The sequence below is a fragment of the Haliotis rufescens genome, unplaced genomic scaffold, assembly GCF_023055435.1.
Source record: "Haliotis rufescens isolate VD_foot unplaced genomic scaffold, xgHalRufe1.0.p SCAF_7, whole genome shotgun sequence".
Classification (NCBI taxonomy): Eukaryota; Metazoa; Mollusca; class Gastropoda; order Lepetellida; family Haliotidae; genus Haliotis; species Haliotis rufescens.
Window position 1 is genome coordinate 8,152,535 of NW_025964361.1, and position 14,718 is coordinate 8,167,252.

Below are 14,718 nucleotides of genomic sequence, written 5' to 3' on the forward strand. Positions count from 1 at the left end.
AAGGGCGTTAACTGACTGTAAAAGTCCACACGTGTCCACACTTGAAACAGGCATGAATTTCAAGGCTCGATCGTAGCGACCCCAATGGCTATTGCGAGGTATTCCCTTCTATGTCCCTCCAATTGGCCAATCAGATTCCACCTCTCATATCACTTGCAACTGTTTCAAACAAAATGGCGGCACCAAATCAAGACGAATACATAATTCCGACCTGGAGCGCTGCTCTCCTGCACTGCCGAATAGCTTGACGCTAGGGCGCCATCTTGTCCCCAAAGCGCCAAGGTTTTCCAAGGCCCTTACAGCCACATGTTGTATAGGGGTCTTTGCGCGAGGGCGACTTTTTTAAGTTAAGGTATTCACATAAAGACGAATCGCGGTGCACTTTGAAGTTTTTTTGAATATGGACGAGGTCTGAAATGGGTTAAGAACAACAAGGGACGCTCGGGCACACGCCAATGTTGTAGCGGCGATGTCCCGCAAACGATGCCTAACTTTTGACGGCGTCGGTACAAGCAAACTATTTGAGGATTTGATTATGGACGAATATTTTTGGGTACGTTTGTACGCGCGTCACTTAGAGCCAGCCATTGCTGCTTGCATCTATATCCTAATTTAGATACATAATTTGCTGAAGCTATTTGCATTACATTCGCGATTTCTACCCCGCCCCGAAGGTGATTTGATGTATACAATCGGCAAGCTAAATGCAGGAGGTTTATTGTATTGAAGATGCGGGGTGCACTACGAAACATTGAAAAGGAGCATTGAGAATTGTCAGCGACATACCGACACAAGAGGGAACAAACCATGCATGTCAGTTCATGAGCAGTGTTCCCTATTTACCACGACTGCTTTTATTGTACGTGTATGAGTGAGCAGTGTTTTGCTTTATATAAGATTATGTAAAATACTTTACATTGTAAAAAACGGGTCTTACCTCGCGAAGTGCATCAAATCATTTGAGCACTTTGATTAAGAACATGAATAGATTTGCAAAATATCTGTCGACGCCCAGTTGGCGGTACACATGCTTTGCAAATCCTTCAGTCATGGATTTACAAAATCTCAGTTGCAGTTTCTCGAGGATGAATGAGTTGTTCAGGAAGATTTCACTATTAAATAGGATTACTGGCTCGATTAATTTTTTTTTCAGGAGAGGTTTTGCGCGATTTTAAAGTTTACCATTTGCTTCTAATGTAATACCCAGACAGTTATATTTATCCGTAACTAGTATTTTGTATCACCCACGCTCCAAGTATTCTTTTCTTCTATTTCACCTGATTTGCCAAACACTACAATATTTGTTTTGTCACCTTTAATCGTTAGGTTATTTGTTGCACAAATAACCTTAGACCATCAAATTACATTTGAAGTGTGTTGCTTTTAATCGGCGAATAGTACTAAGTCATCGGCAAACAACAAATGACAAATGATTGAACCATTAGGTGTGATATTATTACTATCAGATTTGATATCGTGGACGATCATTGATGAATATATTAAATAATGTGGGACACAAAATGCCTCCTTGTCTTACCCCGATGTTGGAGATAAAGAATTGTGAAATGCCCTTGTCAGTTTTCATATTATAAGAGATATCATTACATAGTGATGATATTATTTTTAATACATTTCCTGAGATTTTATTTGATGATAGCTTTGTTAGGAGTAGTGTTCTGTCAACTTCATCAAATGCCTTTTAAAAGTCTACAAAGTTAGTGCATAGTCTTTTCTTTTTACTTTTTGTAGAATGTATTAATGTTTAAAGAACAAATACATTATCAGATGTTCGGTAGGCCCCTCTAATCCAGACACAGTGGTCTTGTCATAGAGTTTTGTTTTCCATTTGTTCCTTTATTCTTTCATTTAATAACTTGCAAACTAGTTTACCTAAGCTGCTGCTTAGATCACGAAAAGTGCTTGAATTTGCTTGCAAAGCATCGCCTGTGAAGAACAGGATTTAAAAGAAAACACCCTGCCTCACGGGAAAGCATAAGGGAAGCAACTCATACATCTGTGTGTTCGACAACCCCACTCTTAATACATATTACTTACTGGCCGACTATTGATCATAATTGTGACCCACAATCATTATTGAATACTTAAGGCTTCATCCAAATTCAAATCTTTGGGCGACCAACACACTGCACTTACAGTAGCCATAGTAAAGTATCTCTAAATGTCCAGTTTGTGCATATATTGTTAAAGATACGCCTGTAGCTTGTTCTTTAGCTCCCGCATTATGTTGCTGAGAAAAAGATGTGTATGTTGATCTCAGGACGCACGAATGGTAACCAAAAGCATTCATATAGTGTATAATGTAAACATATTTCATTTAGTAATGAATTACGCTTTTGACCAGCCCTCGTATAAGCCGGGTTGTTGAGAAGCTCTGAATCAGTGTAACTTTATCATTTGTATTTGATGTGCCAATGGAAGTAGCGTCTGCGAAAAGACGAGCAGAATTCTCTAGATTATCAGCGAGATCATTCATGTAAACCCAAATCAAAAAGGGCCCTGCGACTTAGCCCTGTGGGACACCGGCCTCAGTAAATCATAAAAATGAAAAGTTGCCATTTACAAAAACCTTTTGTCTCAACACGGTATGAATATTTTATAACGTGCGACATTCCAGAACAACAGTGTTTTTTCTTAGCTTTATTCTGACTGTAATGGACAAGTTATGATACTGTATTACCGACGAATTAAGGCTATGTAATAGTGTCATTCAATGTATATTTGAATGGTGCTAGTTGTATCGCTATATTTGGATCACTAAGGCGACAGGTTCTATCTGGACATACGTTACATCATCGCTTTTATCTAGGTTAGGAATCATTAATGAATGGATAATGTTAATCTTCCATAGCCATGATCAGAGAAAACCTGAGTATTTGAACATCTATAATTATCTATTTTCGCCTGTGTATATTCTATACGGTGCCCATGCTTGAATGGTAATTTTTATATTGTCTGTATATATAGATGTGTTAGTGTCATGCGTCTGACATGTATCTCCATGGCGTAACTAACATGTGTAGCCATGGGTTTCAATTCACTTGTATGCATAATATGTCTTTCACACATATATATGATACATTTAGTGTTAGTGTCATGCGTCTGACAGGTATCTACTACATGTGTAGTCATTTGTACATTACACTTGTATGCATACTTCGACTTTCTCACATATAATAGATACAATTTACTTGTGTTAGTGCCATGCGTCTGACGGGTTTCTACAAAGCGTATCTAACATGTGTAGTTATTGGGTATATTATACTTGTATGCATACTTCGACTTTCACACATAGATATGCTACATCTTACTTCTGTTAGTGTCATACGTCTGACAGGTATCTACATAGCGTATCTTACATGTGTAGTTATGGGGTATATTACACTGGTATGCATACTTCGACTTTCACACATATGTATGCTACATCTTACTTGTGTTAGTGTCATGCGTCTGACAGGTTTCTACATGGCGTATCTTTCATGTGTAGTTATGGGGTACATAACATGTGAAGGCATACTTCGTCTTTCACACATAGATATGATACATCTTACTTGTGTTAGTGTCATGCGTCTGACAGGTTTCTACATGGCGTATCTTACATGTGTAGTTATGGGGTATATTACACTGGTATGCATACTTCGACTTTCACACATAGATATGATACATCTTACTTGTGTTAGTGTCATGCGTCTGACAGGTTTCTACATAGCGTATCTTACATGTGTAGTTATGGGGTATATTACACTGGTATGCATACTTCGACTTTCACACATAGATATGATACATCTTACTTGTGTTAGTGTCATGCGTCTGACAGGTTTCTACATAGCGTATCTTACATGTGTAGTTATTGGGCACATTGCATGTGAAGTCATACTTCAAATGTCACAATAGATATGCTACACACTACATAAGTTGCTTTTCTTAAGCATAGTGCACCCTAATATAAAGACGTGATACATATTACCTATGTTGACACGGTGTATCTTATCTATATTGCCTCTTAAGGTGTAGGCATAGTTTCATCCTGTGTTTGACATGGTGTAACTTACACTTGTTTGTATGCCTCGCCCTTACATTTTACATGTAGGCAGCATTCAGATATTCATGGACAAAAGATATGTATTAAAAGATGAACATGTTTTTCGTACGACAGAAGCTCCATATGTGTCATATTCAATGAGAAAGAGCTGTTTAACTATTTCGTTACATGGTAAATACATTCCGCAAATGGCCTTAGTTTAGTTAGGAAAGTAAGGACTTACATTTATTATAACGCAATAAGTGAGACATGCATTATGATAATATAAAGGAATAAGCAATATGTAATTAAATAAAGAAAGAAATTTTGAAATTGAAGGTATTGCCAGTTATAATATCCTTTCAAAGAGTTTTGAAAACCTAAAAGAAACCCAACCCATTGGAGAGTTGAATCTATAATTTTCGTCTCCCGTGATACACTGACACGAGTTACTTCCCTTCGTTCGTCAGAAGTCAGTTCCCGCGTTATTGATTAACGAGCTGTGAGAGATCTTAAACTTGAATGTGCCTTTATCACAATCTTTGAAAGGGTCTCGGGAACAATGAACCAACTCTAACGTTGGCTATTGATGGCGATATCCGTGTGACACACTTGAGCGGAGTTAAATTAATCTTTTTAAAAGTAGATATATATTTACCCATGTCGGAATTTGCAAGAGGAAAACATTGTTTGCAGGTGAAATCCTAATTAAACGAATTTTAAATTCACAAAACAATAGGCCAAATCATAATAATTGAAAATTAAAGTGAGTGAGTATTATTTTACACCGCGTTTAGCAATATTCCAGCTTCATCATAGAAGGCTACACCAGAAATGGGCTTCACATATGGTAACCTTGTGGGGAATTGAAGCCGGGCCTTAGGCGTGACGAGCGAAACGCTTTAACACAAGGCTACAACCGCCCTTGGTAAATTTATAGTGACGAAGCTCTTAGCGTACGACTCGGAATCCATAGTTGGTTGTTTGGTTGGTTGTTTAACGCCGCTCTCACCAATATTCCAGCTTTATGACGGCGGTATGTAAACAATCGAGTCTGGACCAGACAATCCAGTGATTCATATCAAGAGCATGGATCCACGCAATTGGGATACGATGACATGCATCAACCAAGTCAGCGAGCCTGACCACCCGATCCCGTTTAGTCGCCTTTTACGGCAAGCATATAGTCACCTTTTACGGCAAGCATGGGTTGCTGAAGACCTATTCTACCTCGGAATCTTCACGGGTCTGCCGGATTATGACTCTGGGTCCTGCGGAACAATACCTATAGTCTTAGTTCAACCAAATGGAAAACAGCCATGAACTGTTCACTTAAGGAATTAAGCTGGCACGCCCTGGTTTGACTCACAAACTATTCAATGCGTTTTTTAAGCCACGTTACTCACTCACATATTCAGTAAGAAACGCGAAGATACGGGTTAGAATTGGTCTTCAGCAACCTATGCTTGATTTAAGAGGCGACTATGCTTGTCGATAGAGTCGACGAAGGGGATCGGGTGGTCAGGCTCTCAATTGCGTGGATCGACGCTCATGATATCAGGCACTGGAATGTCTGGTCCAAACTCGATCATTTACAGACCTCCGTCTTACATGTATAGATGGAATATTGCTGAGTGCGGCGTTAAACAGCAAACAAATAAACATATATTCAGTAAAAGTATGTAGCTGGATGTACAATCGTGGATGTATGATGCCTTGAACAGCTTCATATTATTTGATGAGATCATGCAACGAATTACATGTGCATGAGGAAATACGTTAACGGCTATGACAATTCTAGCAGGGATCAGCCAGGATTCCTCAACACCAGATGCCATCTAGAGAATATATATGTTATTGAAATGTCTGCGTTTGATTGTGCATATACGATTAGTTCTTATAATGTATACTTCAGCATGAAAGGCGGAGTTTTCCGAAGTTGAGAAAAGTGATATTGTCATTGCTTTGAACATAACATTTGATATATCACTGCAGTGAACATAACACTTCGGCAGAACTATTGTCATACAAGAGTTGTCTCCCATCAAAATGTCTTCATTTATCGCAAGTGTCTGGCCCGTACACAAACTGTTGTCTTCCCTTTTACGTTAGTTCCATTGACAAGGTAGTTGGTCATTTATGGGGTTAATATCGCTTCTTGCAGTTTGTTATTCTCTTGAAAATGTTTCGTTATAAACTGTAAATTTCTCATTGAACTCGACAATCGAGAGTTTCGCAAAGCGTCATTTTTGTTACTTGACCAGCGTGTATTTCTACCTCCAACAGCGGTCTCGGAGCTTTCAAGAGAATTTTCTGTTGCAGTTGATTTTGTATATCATCATATCCAAATGTATGATAAAGAATTTTAGTTACCTCAAATATTTTTATTACTTTTGTTTACATTTATTAAGAACTCGGAAGTGGTGAAAGGTCTCTCCTTGTTAGGTAGGGATAATTTACGTTTCAAGGTTTCAAATTTTTAAAAATTAATTTTCCGGTAAACAACTACACAAAAAGTATATAATAAATAGGATATTCCATGTGTCTCATCAAATATCATGTTTTTCTCATGAAAATATCTCCTTTCTCCCCGTCACTCGATGAGAGAAACATGCTATTTCACTCGACACGTGAAATATCCTCTATTATTTGTGAAGATCAAGTTCCGTCTTTGTGCGTTGCATATGATTAACAAAACTTAAATTACGGCAGGCTGGATGAACGTATACCTGATGTAATATCAGAGCGGCGTCAATACACTCACATTTTCACTCAAGAAAAGAGCATCCTATGCTAAAGCTGCACAATAAGCTAGTTAGCGGAGTTAAATTAATCCTTTAAGAAGTAGATATATATTTACCCATGTCGGAAGTTGCAAGAGGAAAACATTGTTTGCAGGTGAAATCATAATAAAACGAATTTTAAATTCACAAAAAATAGGCCAAGTCATAATAATTGTAATTTAGAGTGAGTGAGTATCGTTTTAGCAATGTTCGAGCTTCATCATAGTAGGCTACACCAGAAATGGGCTTCACATATGTCAACCTTTTGGGGAATTGATACCGGGCCTTAGGCGTGATGAGCGAAACGCTTAAACACAAGGCTACCACCGCCCTTGGTAAATTTATAGTGACGAAGCTCTCAGCGTACGATTTGGAATCCATAGTTTGTTGGTTGGTTGGTTGGTTGTTTAACGCCGCACTCAGCAATATTCTAGCTTTATGACGGCGGTGTGTAAACAATCGAGTCTGGACCAGACAATCCAGTGATTAATATCATGAGCATGGATCCACGCAATTGGGATCGATGACATGCATCAACCTAGTCAGCGAGCCTGACCACCCGATCCCGTTAGTCGCCTTTTACGACAAGCATAGTCGGAATCCATAGTACCATTATTAGAAGGCTATTTTAGAACCGTGTGATTCGAATCGGACGGAAGCTATTGTTGAAGTGAATGGGTTCAGTGTGAAAGACTGAGGTGTCTAAAGTTGAGAAAAAGGATATTTTCTTTGCAGTGAACATAATATTTGATATTTCACTGCAGTGAACATAACACTTGATATTTCACTGCAGTGAACATAACACTTTGACGGATGTATTGTCATACAAGAGGTAACTCCCCTTAAAATGTCTCCCTTTATCGTAAGTGTCAAGCCCGTAACACAAACTGTTGACGTCCTGTTTACGCTAGTTCCACATTGTCAAGGCAAAACAATGACAGATGGTCATTTATAGAGTTAATATCACTTCTTGACGTTTGTTATTCTCTTGAAAATGTTTCGTTATAACTGTAAATTTCTCATTTAACTCGTCAATCGAGAGTGTTCGTTTCGCAAAGCGCCATGTTTGTTACTTGACCAGCGAGTATTCTTTCCCTTCCAACAGCGGTCTCTTAGTTTTCAAGATTATTTTTTTTAAAGTTGATTTTGTATATAATCATATCGAAATGTACGACAAAGAATTTTCGTGACCCTAAATATTTTTTTTTACTTTGGTTTAGATTTTTTAAGATTTTGCAAACACGAAACTACTTTAGTGTTAGGTAGGGAGAATTTACTGTTCAAGGTTTTACATTTGTAATAAAATAATTTATATTCCGGGAGAAAACTACACAAAAGGTATATAAGAAATAGGATATTTCATGTGTATCGTGAAATATGTTTCTCTCATCTCCTTTTCCCCCCGTCACTCGATGAGAGAAACGTGATATTTCACTCGACACATGAAATGTCCTCTATCAAATAAAAAGGAGATATATTACACTTGATAATCGAGGATGTCATAAAACAACACCCACACACACCTCCACCCACACACAGGGCCTAAATTGCAATGATATGTAGCATATAGTGTCTTTCTACAAGTGAATATTAAACTAATGTTTCAGGATTTTCTTTCTCGTTATTGTGAACTGGCACCGTAAAACATGATTGGCGATATAAGGTGTTCCCGAGATGATCATGCTGTGTCCCACCCGTGACATATAGACACTACACATGGGTGGGCAAACCCAGGTTTAATGGTTTTGCCCCTTTTGTGCATATCAGCACCCGTTTCAACACCATTTGTTTTTTTATGTGGTCCATTTAATCCAATTCGTTACTGTAACGATATCTTTGACGCTACAATATAGGTATCTTTTAAAAAAAAACAAAAAAAACCACACCTGTGAGTTGTTTTTAGTTGTTAATTTTTTTAAGACTTCGGAACCCGTTGGGTTGCCACCTAGGTGACGGGTTTCGGGTTGCCATGGATAGCTCCGTTGTTTACGTCAATTAAAGTGATCGTTTCTCTAAGAGGTGACCTACCCATACATACATGTACCACTTCATAAACGAAAGGCGCATAAGCTTATTGTGCAGCTTTAGCATAGGATGCTCTTTTCTTGAGTGAAAACGTGAGTGTATTGACGCCGCTCTGATATTATATCAGGTATACGTTCATACAGCCTGCCGTAATTTAAGCTTTGTTAATCATCTGCAAACGGACAAAGACGGAACTTGATCTTCACAAATAATAGAGGATATTTCACGTGTCGAGTGAAATAGCATGTGTCTCTCATCGAGTGACGGGGAGAAAGGAGAAATTTTCATGAGAAAAACGTGATATTTCACGAGACACATGGAATATCCTATTTATTATATACTTTTTGTGTAGTTGTTTACCGGAAAACTATTTTTTAGAAATGTGAAACCTTGAAACGTAAATTCTCCCTACCTAACAAGGAGAGACCTTTCACCAATTCCGAGCTCTTAATAAATATATACAAAAGCGATGAAAAGTATTTGTAGTCACTAAAGAAAATTATCATACATTTGGATAATTATGATGATATACAAAATCAACTGCAACAGAAAATTCTCTTGCCGAAGTGTTATGTTCACTGCAGTGATTTATCAAATGTTATGTTCACAGCAATGACAATATCACTTTTCTCAACGTCGGAAAACTCCCGTCAGTTTATTTGGTTGAACCAAGACTATAGGTATTGTTCCGCAGGACCCAGAGTCATAATCCGGCAGACCCGTGAAGATTCCGGGGTAGAATAGGTCTTCAGCAACCCATGCTTGCCGTAAAAGGTGACTATGCTTGTCGTAAAAGACGACTAACGGGATCGGGTGGTCAGGCTCGCTGACTTGGTTGATGCATGTCATCGTATCCCAATAGCGTGGATCGATGCTCATGATATTAATCATTGGATTGTCTGGTCCAGACTCGATTATTTACAGACAGCCGTCATATAGCTGGAATATTGCTGAGTGCGACGTTAAACAACAAACCAGCCAACAATAATCCGGTAAAGCGTACACACACTGACCCGGTGTCAGGTTTTCTCGTTTGACAAAAGGTCCGTTTTAAGAGATCAATTTGGAAGGAGAGCGGGATGTCTTATCGCAAACGATTAACAGGCTACAAATCTCTTGTTAAGGGTTGCCACATGTCCAGTGGCTGCGCACGAAGAGAGTTCCGTTAATGATCCTATGTTTAGAAACACTGAGCCTTCAAACGTTGCGGAAAGTTGGCATGTGTTCTGTGTAGGTGGTATGACTTCCCCATAAGATGTCTGAGGAAGAGCTCAGTGGAAATAACCGGCGGCAAAGAAAAAGAGAGACGACAACAACACACTCTTTGATTGACACCCGGAGTGAAGAAAACAATGACAAAAACACATACCTGTAGTTTGTCAATGGTATTAGGTGCTACTTCCGAAAGATTACTGACGAGTGAGAGGGTTAGGTTTACCGTCGACAACCTTCAGGTTTTAAACATTTTACTACTTTGCAGAAATCGACCAAACGAAAGCCCAATAGTGCCATCTCGGTGGCTTAATTATTTTTTTAAAATCGATATTTCACTTCTTTATTCACTTCTTTAATTATTTTCTCGTTATTCAATTTGTTTCTAATTCTTGAAAAGACGAGAACATAATCGAAGTAAAGAGACAAAATTCAAAATTTCGAGGTTTTGTTTAAAAATAGCATTGAAATAACGAGGAAATAATCGAAGTTACGTGAAAAGAATCGAGAATAAATTCGAAATTTCGAGAAATAACATTACACAATTGAAATAATGAAAAATATACCCGAAATCTCAATTTATAAAAAATAAAAAATTATGCTACCAAAGTGGCAACATAAAGCTGTCATACGGGCAAGGGTGGGATGCTGACGAACTAATAATGACAATTAGGGTTAATCTGCGAAAGTTCCTTTTTACCATTAGGTTATCAGTAGAAAGCATGGCGAGGCAGTAACTAAAGATTCACGACCGTCTTGTAGGATCAATGACGATGCCCTTCAAACCTATTTTCAACGAGGCGACATACCCCATGGTCTGATGCCCAGTCAGCCAAGCTTCAGAGGACACAACGTGAGGTATGTGCAACGGAGACGTCATCGTTTATCGGGGAATGATCCACTGCTTCATGTTGAAACCGATTTAAAAGACGAGAGAATACATTGTAAATGACTTCCAGAACTATTTTTTCGGCAATTGTCAGGTCAAGAGTACATGTATATGACTGATATCATGAGCATTGACCCACGCAATTGGGATACCATGTTAGCGAGCCTGACCATCCGATCCCGTTAGTTGCCTCTTACGACAAGCATAGTCGCCTTTTACGGCAAGCATGGGCTGCTGAAGATCTATTCACGAACCAACCTGATGACATATTGCTTTGTATATTGTTACACATGTATGCTGGCCAGGTTTCCCCACGTACATCATTACATTGATTAGACCATATTGATATCCTATTTGATGCTAATGTACCAGTAAGTTGGTCAAGCCTTGCTTTTAGGAGACTTACATGCTTTCTATTTTAACATAGAATACCAACGTTGTTGATTGGATATATATACCCATTGTTGGATGTATCGTTAATGATTTGGGGATTATGTGATATCTGAAAAATGCAGTAATTGGTGCTCTTATACTTCAATTCGCAATTCAACGTTTGCCATGTCCACATCAGATGTCGATTCTCCAAATTTAATTGCTCGATATTTTTATGACAGTTCATTAATCACCAATCACTGTTATAATACCACGTCACAAACGGGATCAAAGGCATTGCTCCATTCAACATGTATCTTGTAATATACAGCAAACGCCAACACCATTCCCTGATGAATTAAATTAATATGCGTGAGTGTTACACACAGTGTAACCGTTAAAATTAGAACTTGGAAATAAAAGTGACATCTGTGTCCAGTACGAGTGCGATCATATCAAGTGTTCATGAATAACTGTGAAAAGTAGTGATGACATCGGATGTTTGCGAAAAGGTGCGATTTTTCTGCCCCACACATTGCGAACACGTGTAAAGGCAAGTCAACGTCTCACATGGAAATGATGGCCTGAATGTGAGAATGTTAGTAATTGTAAATAAGTCAATAAAAGTTCAAGCAGTGATGATGTCAGTTCACAAATGGGCCTTGTTCTCGGTAGCTATTGAGACCACTACGTGACTCCAAAACTGATCCGCATCGTCATGATTGAAGAAGGCTTTGGGTCCTAGCTAGCCCAAATGTTCTGTGGCTTTAATGTTTGGCGATTTGGACAGCCATGTGAAAGTGGTAATGTAATGTATTCATAGGCAAGAGTGGAACGTGCAGTCCGGCATTATCTCCTCTGAACATTTCTCTCTTATGGTCAATAATAAGAATCATGTGTAAAACGTGTTCCCTGTGACGAAAAGCTATTATAATTGTCCCGTTTACACAAGATAGGATATCCACAATTATTCTTTTGTAGTGAAGTGATGTGTGGTATATTATGTTGAATTTTGTTTAACGACACAGTCAGCAAAAACTGACAAGCTAGCAACGGAAATTATATTTTATATTATTGTGTAGCAAGCAGAGGCATAGGCAGATCCAGGGTTTCTGGTGTCACCACCCATCAATTACCCGTAGACGCATGTTCCCCGAACTGACCAACAAGCAGCACATAGTTAAACAACTGCAATTTTAACATTTTACGTCCGGAATAATGCTGAGCTCTCTCATTCACCCGAGTGACTCAGAATTGGTGATATGTAGTCCCAGGAACTGGCTACTTTTTATGTTTCACTTTTTGTTTCCTTATATTTCTTACTTCCTCTTTTTTCAACTGATGTTTTTGTAACGTTAAATAGTCGAATAAAATAGTGGCTGTTGATGCGTCTTTTGTCCTTAAAAGCATAAGTCACTTCGCTAAAATATTCTGATCTGTCCATGTTGTGGTGTTCGCTCATTTAGAACGCTGAGTTTTGCTGTACGCGTCAGTGGAAACATTTTCAATAAAACGAAGCTGCAGGAACTACTTTCTTTGTGTTTCAATGAGTTTCCATAGAAGAGAACATATGTCATTTCTTGCCAAATATTGAATGAATGGAGCACGTTTGTTCATTTATGTCAGGTCAGTTGATGAGAAAACATTATTTGAACAGAAACACCCTGATACATCCCTTCTCAGGCGGTGCGTCACACGTTTCACGTGAATATTTCACCATGGTTACAACTTAATCGCGGTGTGAAGATATGTGTGATCATTTTTGTTAGAAAATCAAAATTAAATTGCATTGCGAGAGTTGTTTTTAAACAAATGCATTGTCAACTGAAAGCGAGAGCACTGTATTTTTTGTAGCCTAATTTTCGAATTTGCTAGGTTTTATATTTTATCATTTTACTGACATTTGGGTTCTCCTACGTTCTGTACCGCTTCAGACGTTTCCTCCGCATGAACCCACATGTAACACGCTGGGATATAACTTACATGAAGGAGAGGCGATACAACTTTGGAATGGTCAGCAGTCCGAACATGACCATAAAGGGATCGAGCCTACAGGAACACACAGGAACATTGGGAAGTTTATGTTCCTCAAATGAGCTCAAATGCATTTCTGAAGAAAATTCTGACTGATTTGTTTTGTACTGCAGAAATTTCTGGAAGAATCTTTTTTATACCTCCAGAAATTTCTGCCAGACATTTATTATTTACCACTTTGTATTATGTACTTCAAAATATCGCTCAGCAGTCATTTTTGTAGTAAACAACACGTTGGTGTTGAAACATTAGGCTCTGTAGTCAATCAATATATTTTGCAGTAAGAGAAAATCATTTGGCCTGATAGACTAGGGAATCATATCAAGATTTTCAACAAATCATTTCATACTCTCATGGCTTCAAATGCCCGATTAGCTACAATGAAAACCAAATGGTGGATTTTTCATACTTTTATTATACATGGTTTGATACAGAAAAATGGCGTGACACTATAGTTCATGAAAGTCAGCCTCACAAGTATGATATTGAAACCACCTAGTCCCACAGTAGTTGTAAGTGTGGCATCACGTTCGATTGATTAGAGGACGGTGCACAATCATTCGGGGCACAACTGCGAGTTTTCCAGGTGGTACCCGGTGCAAGTAATGCCCATCACAGTGGCCTTTGTCAGGTACCAACTACTTGTCCTCCACAGCTCGTTCAAGTCTTGGTGGATCAAGTGATTCATACTGAATGAAAAAGAAAGACAACGTTACAAGTAAGCACTTACAAATTTTCAGCCATCAGCGCGTTTTGTTTCTCATAATTAATGCTATCTGTCTCTGCTAATCAATTTGAATGGCACTGACAGCATCGAAGCAATGCATTTTATACTTCATCTCGCCATGGATGTTGATCAAACAACCGCCACCATAATTTTAAAGGTTTAAATTGTTACAATATTCCCAGGTGTATGGGATCCATTTCTACCTTATGGCACTAAGCTTACATATTTACAACAGTAATGCTATTCTACAACTACCTACAGATGCAAGGACAAACATGTAAAACATATATGAATAAATATATTAAATTACATGCAACACAGAACTAGTCCCTACATAATTTTTCTTGAATAGCGAAAACTTTACCACAACAAACGTGTATCATGACCCATTTTAACGTCCATCTACTCAAGTGACAGAAGAATTCGATGAGGACATTTCGAGGCATTGATTGCTAAGAATACGTTCAGTGACACTTCACTGTCACGAAGACACCCTTGAGGCAGAAGAGTTCTAAGAGGTCATTTCCAGGCATTGGTTACTAAAAAAAAAAAGACACTTCACTGTCATGAAGACACCGAGGTGGCAGAAGATTTCCATGAGGACAAATCGAGGCATTCATTGCCAAGAATATATTTT